The sequence below is a fragment of the Rhynchophorus ferrugineus genome, unplaced genomic scaffold (assembly GCF_030347505.1).
Source record: "Rhynchophorus ferrugineus isolate W39M unplaced genomic scaffold, kcgeb_rfMv2 rfM1, whole genome shotgun sequence".
In the NCBI taxonomy this organism is placed as follows: Eukaryota; Metazoa; Arthropoda; class Insecta; order Coleoptera; family Curculionidae; genus Rhynchophorus; species Rhynchophorus ferrugineus.
The window spans coordinates 65,561,790-65,574,953 of record NW_027472580.1 but is presented as its reverse complement, the minus strand read 5'-3'; positions in this window follow the sequence as shown (position 1 = coordinate 65,574,953).

The window sequence follows — 13,164 nt, the reverse complement described above, 5'->3', positions numbered from 1 at the left end:
AGATGTAAAATTTCGATTGCCCATATCTCGGAAACTATAAGAGATAATGCAATTTGGCAATCGGCAACGTAATTAGCAAGCCGAATATTACTTGGAATGTGAATTGGAGCGAAATCGCTAATTCATAAGACCATTTTACAATTTTGACCCCAGTTAGAAACAGACTCTAAGGTGTAAAATTTCGATTGCCCATATCTCGGAAACTATAAGAGATAATGCAATTTGGCAATCGGCAACGTAATTAGCAAGCCGAATATTACTTGGAATGTGATTTGGGGCGAAATCGCTAATTCATAAGACCATTTTACAATTCTGGCCCAAGTTAGAAGCAGAGCCAATATTGTAAGATGTTGATAGTCCATATCTCGGAAACTATAAGAGATAATGCAATTTGGCAATCGGCAACGTAATTAGCATGCCGAATATTACTTGGAATGTGAATTGGAGCGAAATCGCTAATTTATAAGACCATTTTACAATTTTGACCCCAGTTAGAAACAGACTCTAAGGTGTAAAATTTCGATTGCCCATATCTCGGAAACTATAAGAGATAATGCAATTTGGCAAACGGCAACGTAATTAGCCAGCCGAATATTACTTGGAATGTGAATTGGAGCGAAATCGCTAATTCATAAGACCATTTTACAACTCTGGCCCAAGTTAGAAACAGAGCCAATATTGCAAGATGTCGATAGTCCATATCTCGAAAACTATAAGAGATAATGCAATTTGGCAATCGGCAACTTAATTAGCATGCCGAATATTACTTGGAATGTGAATTGGAGCGAAATCGCTAATTTATAAGACCATTTTACAATTTTGACCCCAGTTAGAAACAGACTCTAAGGTGTAAAATTTCGATTGCCCATATCTCGGAAACTATAAGAGATAACGCAATTCGGCAATCGGCAACGTAATTAGCATGCCGAATATTACTTGGAATGTGAATTGGAGCGAAATCGCTAATTTATAAGACCCTTTTACAATTTTGACCCCAGTTAGAAACAGACACTTAGGTGTAAAATTTCGATTGCCCATATCTCGGAAACTATAAGAGATAACGCAATTTGGCAATCGGCAACGTAATTAGCATGCCGAATATTACTTGGAATGTGAATTGGAGCTAAATCGCTAATTTATAAGACCATTTTACAATTTTGACCCCATTTAGAAACAGACTCTACGGTGTAAAATTTCGATTGCCCATATCTCGGAAACTATAAGAGATAACGCAATTTGGCAATCGGCAACGTAATTAGCATGCCGAATATTACTTGGAATGTGAATTGGAACGAAATCTCTAATTCGTAAGACCATTTTACAATTCTGGCCCAAGTTAGAGGCAGAGCCAATATTGTGAGATGTCGATAGCCCATATCTCGGAAACTATAAGAGATAATGCAATTTGGCAATCGGCAACGTAATTAGCATGCCGAATATTACTTGGAATGTGAATTGGAGCGAAATCGCTAATTCTTAAGACTATTTTACAATTTTGAACCCAGTTAGAAACAGACTCTAAGGTGTAAAATTTCGATTGCCGATATCTCGGAAACTATAAGAGATAATGCAATTTGGCAATCGGCAACGTAATTAGCATGCCGAATATTACTTGGAATGTGAATTGGAGCGAAATCGCTATTTCATAAGACCATTTTACAATTTTGACCCCAGTTAGAAACAGACTCTAAGGTGTAAAATTTCGATTGCCCATATCTCGGAAACTATAAGAGATAATGCAATTTGGCAATGGGCAACGTAATTAGCATGCCGAATATTACTTGGAATGTGAATTGGAACGAAATCGCTAATTCGTAAAACCATTTTACAATTCTGGCCCAAGTTAGAAGCAGAGCCAATATTGTAAGATGTCGATAGTCCATATCTCGGAAACTATAAGAGATAATGCAATTTGGCAATCGGCAACGTAATTAGCATGCCGAATATTACTTGGAATGTGAATTGGAGCGAAATCGCTAATTCTTAAGACTATTTTACAATTTTGACCCCAGTTAGAAACAGACTGTAAGGTGTAAAATTTCGATTGCCGATATCTCGGAAACTATAAGAGATAATGCAATTTGGCAATCGGCAACGCAATTAGCATGCCGAATATTACTTGGAATGTAAATTGGAGCGAAATCGCAAATTCATAAGACCATTTTACAATTCTGGCCCAAGTTAGAATCAGAGCCAATATTGTAAGATGTCGATAGTCCATATCTCGGAAACTATAAGAGATAATGCAATTTGGCAATCGGCAACGTAATTAGCATGCCGAATATTACTTGGAATGTGAATTGGAGCGAAATCGCTAATTCTTAAGGCCATTTTAGAATTTTGACCCCAGTTAGTAACAGACTCTAAGGTGTAAAATTTCGATTGCCCATATCTCGGAAACTATAAGAGATAATGCAATTTGGCAATCGGCAACGTAATTAGCAAGCCGAATATTACTTGGAATGTGAATTGGAGCGAAATCTCTAATTCATAAGACCATTTTACAATTCTGGCCCAAGTTAGAAGCAGAGCCAATATTGCAAGATGTCGATAGTCCATATCTCGAAAACTATAAGAGATAATGCAATTTGGCAATCGGCTGCGTAATTAGCATGCCGAATATTACTTGGAATGTGAATTGGAGCGAAATCGCTAATTTATAAGCCCATTTTACAATTTTGACACCAGTTAGAAACAGACTCTAAGGTGTAAAATTTCGATTGCCCATATCTCGGAAACTATAAGAGATAATGCAATTTGGCAATCGGCAACGTAATTAGCATGCCGAATATTACTTGGAATGTGAATTGGAGCGAAATCGCTATTTCATAAGACCATTTTACAATTTTGACCCCAGTTAGAAACAGACTCTAAGGTGTAAAATTTCGATTGCCCATATCTCGGAAACTATAAGAGATAATGCAATTTGGCAATCGGCAACGTAATTAGCATGCGGAATATTACTTGGAATGTGAATTGGGACCAAATCGCTAATTCATAAGACCATTTTACAATTCTGGCGCAAGTTAGAAGCAGAGCCAATATTGTAAGATGTCGATAGTCCATATCTCGGAAACTATAAGAGATAATGCAATTTGGCAATCGGCAACTTAATTAGCATGCCGAATATTACTTGGAATGTGAATTGGAGCGAAATCGCTATTTCATAAGACCATTTTACAATTTTGACCCCAGTCAGAAACAGACTCTAAGGTGTAAAATTTCGATTGCCCATATCTCGGAAACTATAAGAGATAATGCAATTTGGCAATCGGCAACGTAATTAGCATGCCGAATATTACTTGGAATGTGAATTGGAGCGAAATCGCTAATTCATAAGACCATTTTACAATTCTGGCCCAAGTTGGAAGCAGAGCCAATATTGCAAGATGTCGATAGTCCATATCTCGAAAACCATAAGAGATAATGCAATTTGGCAATCGGCTACGTAATTAGCATGCCGAATATTACTTGGAATGTGAATTGGAGCGAAATCGCTAATCTATAAGACCATTTTACAATTTGGACCCCAGTTAGAAACAGACTCTAAGGTGTAAAATTTCGATTGCCCATATCTCGGAAACTATAAGAGGTAATGCAATTTGGCAATCCGCAACGTAATTAGCATGCCGAATATTACTTAGAATGTGAATTGGAGCGAAATCGCTATTTCATAAGACCATTTTACAATTTTGACCCCAGTTAGAAACAGACTCTAAGGTGAAAATTTCGATTGCCCATATCTCGGAAACTATAAGAGATAATGCAATTTGGCAATCGGCAACGTAATTAGCATGCGGAATATTACTTGGAATGTGAATTGGAACGAAATCGCCAATTCGTAAGACCATTTTACAATTCTGGCCCAAGTTAGAAGCAGAGCCAATATTGTAAGATGTCGATAGTCCATACCTCGGAAACTATAAGAGATAATGCAATTTGGCAATCGGCAACGTAATTAGCATGCCGAATATTACTTGGAATGTGAATTGGAGCGAAATCGCAAATTCATAAGACCATTTTACAATTCTGGCCCAAGTTAGAATCAGAGCCAATATTGTAAGATGTCGATAGTCCAAATCTCGGAAACTATAAGAGATAATGCAATTTGGCAATCGGCAACGTAATTAGCATGCCGAATATTACTTGGAATGTGAATTGGAGCGAAATCGCTAATTCTTAAGACTATTTTACAATTTTGACCCCAGTTAGAAACAGACTCTAAGGTGTAAAATTTCGATTGCCGATATCTCGGAAACTATAAGAGATAATGCAATTTGGCAATCGGCAACGCAATTAGCATGCCGAATATTACTTGGAATGTGAATTGGAGCGAAATCGCAAATTCATAAGACCATTTTACAATTCTGGCCCAAGTTAGAATCAGAGCCAATATTGTAAGATGTCGATAGTCCAAATCTCGGAAACTATAAGAGATAATGCAATTTGGCAATCGGCAACGTAATTAGCATGCCGAATATTACTTGGAATGTGAATTGGAGCGAAATCGCTAATTCTTAAGACCATTTTACAATTTTGACCCCAGTTAGAAACAGACTCTAAGGTGTAAAATTTCGATTGCCGATATCTTGGAAACTATAAGAGATAATGCAATTTGGCAATCGGCAACGTAATTAGCATGCCGAATATTACTTGGAATGTGAATTGGAGCGAAATCGCAAATTCATAAGACCATTTTACAATTCTGGCCCAAGTTAGATTCAGAGCCAATATTGTAAGATGTCGATAGTCCATATCTCGGAAACTATAAGAGATAATACAATTTTGCAATCGGCAACGTAATTAGCATGCCGAATATTATTTGGAATGTGAATTGGAGCGAAATCGCTAATTCTTAAGACCATTTTACAATTCTGATCCCAGTTAGAAACAGACTCTAAGTTGTAAAATTTCGATTGCCCATATCTCGGAAACTATAAGAGATAATGCAATTTGGCAATCGGCAACGTAATTAGCATGCCGAATATTACTTGGAATGTGAATTGGAGCGAAATCGCTAATTCATAAGACCATTTTACAATTCTGGCCCAAGTTAGAAGCAGAGCCAATATTGCAAGATGTCGATAGTCCATATCTAGAAAACTATAAGAGATAATGCATTTTGGCAATCGGCAACGTAATTAGCATGCCGAATATTACTTGGAATGTGAATTGGAGCGAAATCGCTAATTTATAAGAATATTTTGCAATTTTGACCCCAGTTAGAAACAGACTCTAAGGTGTAAAGTTTCGATTGCCCATATCTCGGAAACTATAAGAGATAATGCAATTTGGCAATCGGCAACGTAATTAGCAAGCCGAATATTACTTGGAATGTGAATTGGAGCGAAATCGCTAATTCATAAGACCATTTTACAATTCTGGCCCAAGTTAGAAGCAGAGCCAATATTGTCAGATGTCGATAGTCCATATCTCGGAAACTATAAGAAATAATGCAATTTGGCAATCGGCAACGTAATTAGCATGCCGAATATTATTTGGAATCTGAATTGGACCGAAGTCGCTTATTCATAAGACCATTTTACAATTTTTACCCCAGTTAGAAACAGACTCTAAGGTGTAAAATTTCGATTGCCCATATCTCGGAAACTATAAGAGATAATGCAATTTGGCAATCGGCAACGTAATTAGCAAGCCGAATATTACTTGGAATGTGAATAGGAGCGAAATCGCTATTTCATAAGACCATTTTACAATTTTGACCCCAGTTAGAAACAGACTCTAAGGTGTAAAATTTCGATTGCCCATATCTCGCAAACTATAAGAGATAATGCAATTTGGCAATCGGCAACGTAATTAGAATGCCGAATTTTACTTGGAATGTGAATTGGAACGAAATCGCTAATTCATAAGACCATTTTATAATTCTGGTCCATATTAGAAGCAGAGCCAATATTGTCAGATGTCGATAGTCCATATCTCGGAAACTATAAGAGATAATGCAATTTGGCAATCGGCAACGTAATTAGCATGCCGAATATTACTTGGAATATGAATTGATACGAAATCGCTAATTTATAAGACCATTTTACAATTCTGGCCCAAGTTAGAAGCAGAGCCAATATTGTAAGATGTCGATAGTCCATATCTCGGAAATTATAAGAAATAATGCAATTTGGCAATCGGCAACGTAATTAGCATGCCGAATATTACTTGGAATGAAAATTGGAACGAAATCGCTAATTCGTAATACGATTTTACAATTCTGGCCCAAGTTAGAAGCAGAGCCAATATTGCAAGATGTCCATAGTCCATATCTCGGAAACTATAAGAGATAATGAAATTTGGCAATCGGCAATGTAATTAGCATGCCGAATATTACTTGGAATGTGAATTTGAACGAAATCGCTAATTCATAAGACCGTTTTACAATTTTGGCCCAAGTTAGAAGCAGAGCCAATATTGTAAAATGTCGATAGTCCATATCTCGGAAACTATAAGAGATAATGCATTTTGGCTATAGGCAACGTAATTAGAATGCCGAATATTACTTGGAATGTGAATTGGAACCAAATTGCTAATTCATAAGACCATTTTACAATTCTGGCGCAAGTTAGAAGCAGAGCCAATATTGTAAGATGTCGATAGTCCATATCTCGGAAACTATAAGAGATAATGCAATTTGGCAATCGGCAACGTAATTAGCATGCCGAATATTACTTGGATTGTGAATTGGAGCGAAATCGCTATTTCATAAGACCATTTTACAATTTTGACCCCAGTTGGAAACAGACTCTATGGTGTAAAATTTCGATTGCCCATATCTCGGAAACTATAAGAGATAATGCAATTTGGCAATCGGCAACGTAATTAGCATGCCGAATACTACTTGGAATGTGAATTGGAACGAAATCGCTAATTCGTAAGCCCATTTTACAATTCTGGCCCCAGTTAGAAACATACTCTAAGATGTAAAATTTCGATTGCCCATATCTCGGAAACTATAAGAGATAATGCAATTTGGCAATCGGCAACGTAATTAGCAAGCCGAATATTACTTGGAATGTGAATTGGAGCGAAATCGCTAATTCATAAGACCATTTTACAATTTTGACCCCAGTTAGAAACAGACTCTAAGGTGTAAAATTTCGATTGCCCATATCTCGGAAACTATAAGAGATAATGCAATTTGGCAATCGGCAACGTAATTAGCAAGCCGAATATTACTTGGAATGTGAATTGGGGCGAAATCGCTAATTCATAAGACCATTTTACAATTCTGGCCCAAGTTAGAAGCAGAGCCAATATTGTAAGATGTTGATAGTCCATATCTCGGAAACTATAAGAGATAATGCAATTTGGCAATCGGCAACGTAATTAGCATGCCGAATATTACTTGGAATGTGAATTGGAGCGAAATCGCTAATTCATAAGACCATTTTACAATTTTGACCCCAGTTAGAAACAGACTCTAAGGTGTAAAATTTCGATTGCCCATATCTCCGAAACTATAAGAGATAATGCAATTTGGCAATCGGCAGCGTAATTAGCAAGCCGAATATTACTTGGAATGTGAATTGGGACCAAATCGCTAATTCATAAGTCCATTTTACAATTCTGGCGCAAGTTAGAAGCAGAGCCAATATTGTAAGACGTCGATAGTCCATATCTCAGAAACTATAAGAGATAATGCAATTTGGCAATCGGCAACGTAATTAGCATGCCGAATATTACTTGGAATGTGAATTGGAGCGAAATCGCTAATTCTTAAGACTATTTTACAATTTTGACCCCAGTTAGAAACAGACTCGAAGGTGTAAAATTTCGATTGCCGATATCTCGGAAACTATAAGAGATAATGCAATTTGGCAATCGGCAACGTAATTAGCATGCCTAATATTACTTGGAATGTGAATTGGAGCGAAATCGCAAATTCATAAGACCATTTTACAATTCTGGCCCAAGTTAGAATCAGAGCCAATATTGTAAGATGTCGATAGTCCATATCTCGGAAACTATAAGAGATAATGCAATTTGGCAATCGGCAACGTAATTAGCATGCCGAATATTACTTGGAATGTGAATTGGAACGAAATCGCTAATTCGTAAGACCATTTTACAATTCTGGCCCAAGTTAGAAGCAGAGCCAATATTGTAAGATGTCGATAGTCCATATCTCGGAAACTATAAGAGATAATGCAATTTGGCAATCGGCAACGTAATTAGCATGCCGAATATTACTTGGAATGTGAATTGGAGCGAAATCGCTAATTCTTAAGACTATTTTACAATTTTGACCCCAGTTAGAAACAGACTCGAAGGTGTAAAATTTCGATTGCCGATATCTCGGAAACTATAAGAGATAATGCAATTTGGCAATCGGCAACGTAATTAGCAAGCCGAATATTACTTGGAATGTGAATTGGAGCGAAATCGCTAATTCATAAGTCCATTTTACAATTTTGGCCCAAGTTAGAAGCAGAGCCAATATTGCAAGATGTCGATAGTCCATATCTCGGAAACTATAAGAGATAATGCAATTTGGCAATCGGCAACGTAATTAGCATGCCGAATATTACTTGGAATGTGAATTGGAGCGAAATCGCTAATTCTTAAGACTATTTTACAATTTTGACCCCAGTTAGAAACAGACTCGAAGGTGTAAAATTTCGATTGCCGATATCTCGGAAACTATAAGAGATAATGCAATTTGGCAATCGGCAACGTAATTAGCATGCCGAATATTACTTGGAATGTGAATTGGAGCGAAATCGCAAATTCATAAGACCATTTTACAATTCTGGCCCAAGTTAGAATCAGAGCCAATATTGTAAGATGTCGATAGTCCATATCTCGGAAACTATAAGAGATAATGCAATTTGGCAATCGGCAACGTAATTAGCATGCCGAATATTACTTGGAATGTGAATTGGAGCGAAATCGCTAATTCTTAAGACCATTTTACAATTCTGACCCCAGTTAGAAACAGACTCTAAGGTGTAAAATTTCGATTGCCCATATCTCGGAAACTATAAGAGATAATAAAATTTGGCAATCGGCAACGTAATTAGCAAGCCGAATATTACTTGGAATGTGAATTGGAGCGAAATCGCTAATTCATAAGTCCATTTTACAATTCTGGCCCAAGTTAGAAGCAGAGCCAATATTGCAAGATGTCGATAGTCCATATCTCGAAAACTATAAGAGATAATGCAATTTGGCAATCGGCAACGTAATTAGCATGCCGAATATTACTTGGAATGTGAATTGGAGCGAAATCGCTAATTTATAAGACCATTTTACAATTTTGACCCCAGTTAGAAACAGACTCTAAGGTGTAAAATTTCGATTGCCCATATCTCGGAAACTATAAGAGATAATGCAATTTGGCAATCTGCAACGTAATTAGCAAGCCGAATATTACTTGGAATGTGAATTGGAGCGAAATCGCTAATTCATAAGACCATTTTACAATTTTGACCCCAGTTAGAAACAGACTCTAAGGTGTAAAATTTCGATTGCCCATATCTCGGAAACTATAAGAGATAATGCAATTTGGCAATCGGCAACGTAATTAGCAAGCCGAATATTACTTGGAATGTGAATTGGAGCGAAATCGCTAATTCATAAGACCATTTTACAATTCTGGCCCAAGTTAGAAGCAGAGCCAATATTGTAAGATGTTGATAGTCCATATCTTGGAAACTATAAGAGATAATGCAATTTGGCAATCGGCAACGTAATTAGCATGCCGAATATTACTTGGAATGTGAATTGGAGCGAAATCGCTAATTCATAAGACCATTTTACAATTTTGACCCCAGTTAGAAACAGACTCTAAGGTGTAAAATTTCGATTGCCCATATCTCGGAAACTATAAGAGATAATGCAATTTGGCAATCGGCAACGTAATTAGCATGCCGAATATTACTTGGAATGTGAATTGGAGCGAAATCGCAAATTCATAAGACCATTTTACAATTATGGCCCAAGTTAGAATCAGAGCCAATATTGTAAGATGTCGATAGTCCATATCTTGGAAACTATAAGAGATAATGCAATTTGGCAATCGGAAACGTAATTAGCATGCCGAATATTACTTGGAATGTGAATTGGAACGAAATCGCTAATTCGTAAGACCATTTTACAATTTTGACCCCAGTTAGAAACAGACTCTAAGGTGTAAAATTTCGATTGCCCATATCTCGGAAACTATAAGAGATAATGCAATTTGGCAATCGGCAACGTAATTAGCAAGCCGAATATTACTTGGAATGTGAATTGGGGCGAAATCGCTAATTCATAAGACCATTTTACAATTCTGGCCCAAGTTAGAAGCAGAGCCAATATTGTCAGATGTCGATAGTCCATATCTCGGAAACTATAAGAGATAATGCAATTTGGCAATCGGCAACGTAATTAGCATGCCGAATATTACTTGGAATATGAATTGATACGAAATCGCTAATTTATAAGACCATTTTACAATTCTGGCCCAAGTTAGAAGCAGAGCCAATATTGTAAGATGTCGATAGTCCATATCTCGGAAATTATAAGAAATAATGCAATTTGGCAATCGGCAACGTAATTAGCATGCCGAATATTACTTGGAATGAAAATTGGAACGAAATCGCTAATTCGTAATACGATTTTACAATTCTGGCCCATGTTAGAAGCAGAGCCAATATTGCAAGATGTCCATAGTCCATATCTCGGAAACTATAAGAGATAATGAAATTTGGCAATCGGCAATGTAATTAGCATGCCGAATATTACTTGGAATGTGAATTTGAACGAAATCGCTAATTCATAAGACCGTTTTACAATTTTGGCCCAAGTTAGAAGCAGAGCCAATATTGTAAAATGTCGATAGTCCATATCTCGGAAACTATAAGAGATAATGCATTTTGGCTATAGGCAACGTAATTAGAATGCCGAATATTACTTGGAATGTGAATTGGAACCAAATTGCTAATTCATAAGACCATTTTACAATTCTGGCGCAAGTTAGAAGCAGAGCCAATATTGTAAGATGTCGATAGTCCATATCTCGGAAACTATAAGAGATAATGCAATTTGGCAATCGGCAACGTAATTAGCATGCCGAATATTACTTGGATTGTGAATTGGAGCGAAATCGCTATTTCATAAGACCATTTTACAATTTTGACCCCAGTTGGAAACAGACTCTATGGTGTAAAATTTCGATTGCCCATATCTCGGAAACTATAAGAGATAATGCAATTTGGCAATCGGCAACGTAATTAGCATGCCGAATACTACTTGGAATGTGAATTGGAACGAAATCGCTAATTCGTAAGCCCATTTTACAATTCTGGCCCCAGTTAGAAACATACTCTAAGATGTAAAATTTCGATTGCCCATATCTCGGAAACTATAAGAGATAATGCAATTTGGCAATCGGCAACGTAATTAGCAAGCCGAATATTACTTGGAATGTGAATTGGAGCGAAATCGCTAATTCATAAGACCATTTTACAATTTTGACCCCAGTTAGAAACAGACTCTAAGGTGTAAAATTTCGATTGCCCATATCTCGGAAACTATAAGAGATAATGCAATTTGGCAATCGGCAACGTAATTAGCAAGCCGAATATTACTTGGAATGTGAATTGGGGCGAAATCGCTAATTCATAAGACCATTTTACAATTCTGGCCCAAGTTAGAAGCAGAGCCAATATTGTAAGATGTTGATAGTCCATATCTCGGAAACTATAAGAGATAATGCAATTTGGCAATCGGCACCGTAATTAGCATGCCGAATATTACTAGGAATGTGAATTGGAGCAAAATCGCTAATTCATAAGACCATTTTACAATTTTGACCCCAGTTAGAAACAGACTCTAAGGTGTAAAATTTCGATTGCCCATATCTCCGAAACTATAAGAGATAATGCAATTTGGCAATCGGCAGCGTAATTAGCAAGCCGAATATTACTTGGAATGTGAATTGGGACCAAATCGCTAATTCATAAGTCCATTTTACAATTCTGGCGCAAGTTAGAAGCCGAGCCAATATTGTAAGACGTCGATAGTCCATATCTCAGAAACTATAAGAGATAATGCAATTTGGCAATCGGCAACGTAATTAGCATGCCGAATATTACTTGGAATGTGAATTGGAGCGAAATCGCTAATTCTTAAGACTATTTTACAATTTTGACCCCAGTTAGAAACAGACTCGAAGGTGTAAAATTTCGATTGCCGATATCTCGGAAACTATAAGAGATAATGCAATTTGGCAATCGGCAACGTAATTAGCATGCCGAATATTACTTGGAATGTGAATTGGAGCGAAATCGCTAATTCATAAGACCATTTTACAATTCTGGCCCAAGTTAGAAGCAGAGCCAATATTGTAAGATGTCGATAGTCCATATCTTGGAAACTATAAGAGATAATGCAATTTGGCAATCGGCAACGTAATTAGCATGCCGAATATTACTTGGAATGTGAATTGGAACGAAATCGCTAATTCGTAAGACCATTTTACAATTCTGGCCCAAGTTAGAAGCAGAGCCAATATTGTAAGATGTCGATAGTCCATATCTCGGAAACTATAAGTGATAATGCAATTTGGCAATCGGCAACGTAATTAGCATGCCGAATATTACTTGGAATGTGAATTGGAGCGAAATCGCTAATTCTTAAGACTATTTTACAATTTTGACCCCAGTTAGAAACAGACTCGAAGGTGTAAAATTTCGATTGCCGATATCTCGGAAACTATAAGAGATAATTCAATTTGGCAATCGGCAACGTAATTAGCAAGCCGAATATTACTTGGAATGTGAATTGGAGCGAAATCGCTAATTCATAAGTCCATTTTACAATTCTGGCCCAAGTTAGAAGCAGAGCCAATATTGCAAGATGTCGATAGTCCATATCTCGGAAACTATAAGAGATAATGCAATTTGGCAATCGGCAACGTAATTAGCATGCCGAATATTACTTGGAATGTGAATTGGAGCGAAATCGCTAATTCTTAAGACTATTTTACAATTTTGACCCCAGTTAGAAACAGACTCGAAGGTGTAAAATTTCGATTGCCGATATCTCGGAAACTATAAGAGATAATGCAATTTGGCAATCGGCAACGTAATTAGCATGCCGAATATTACTTGGATTGTGAATTGGAGCGAAATCGCTATTTCATAAGACCATTTTACAATTTTGACCCCA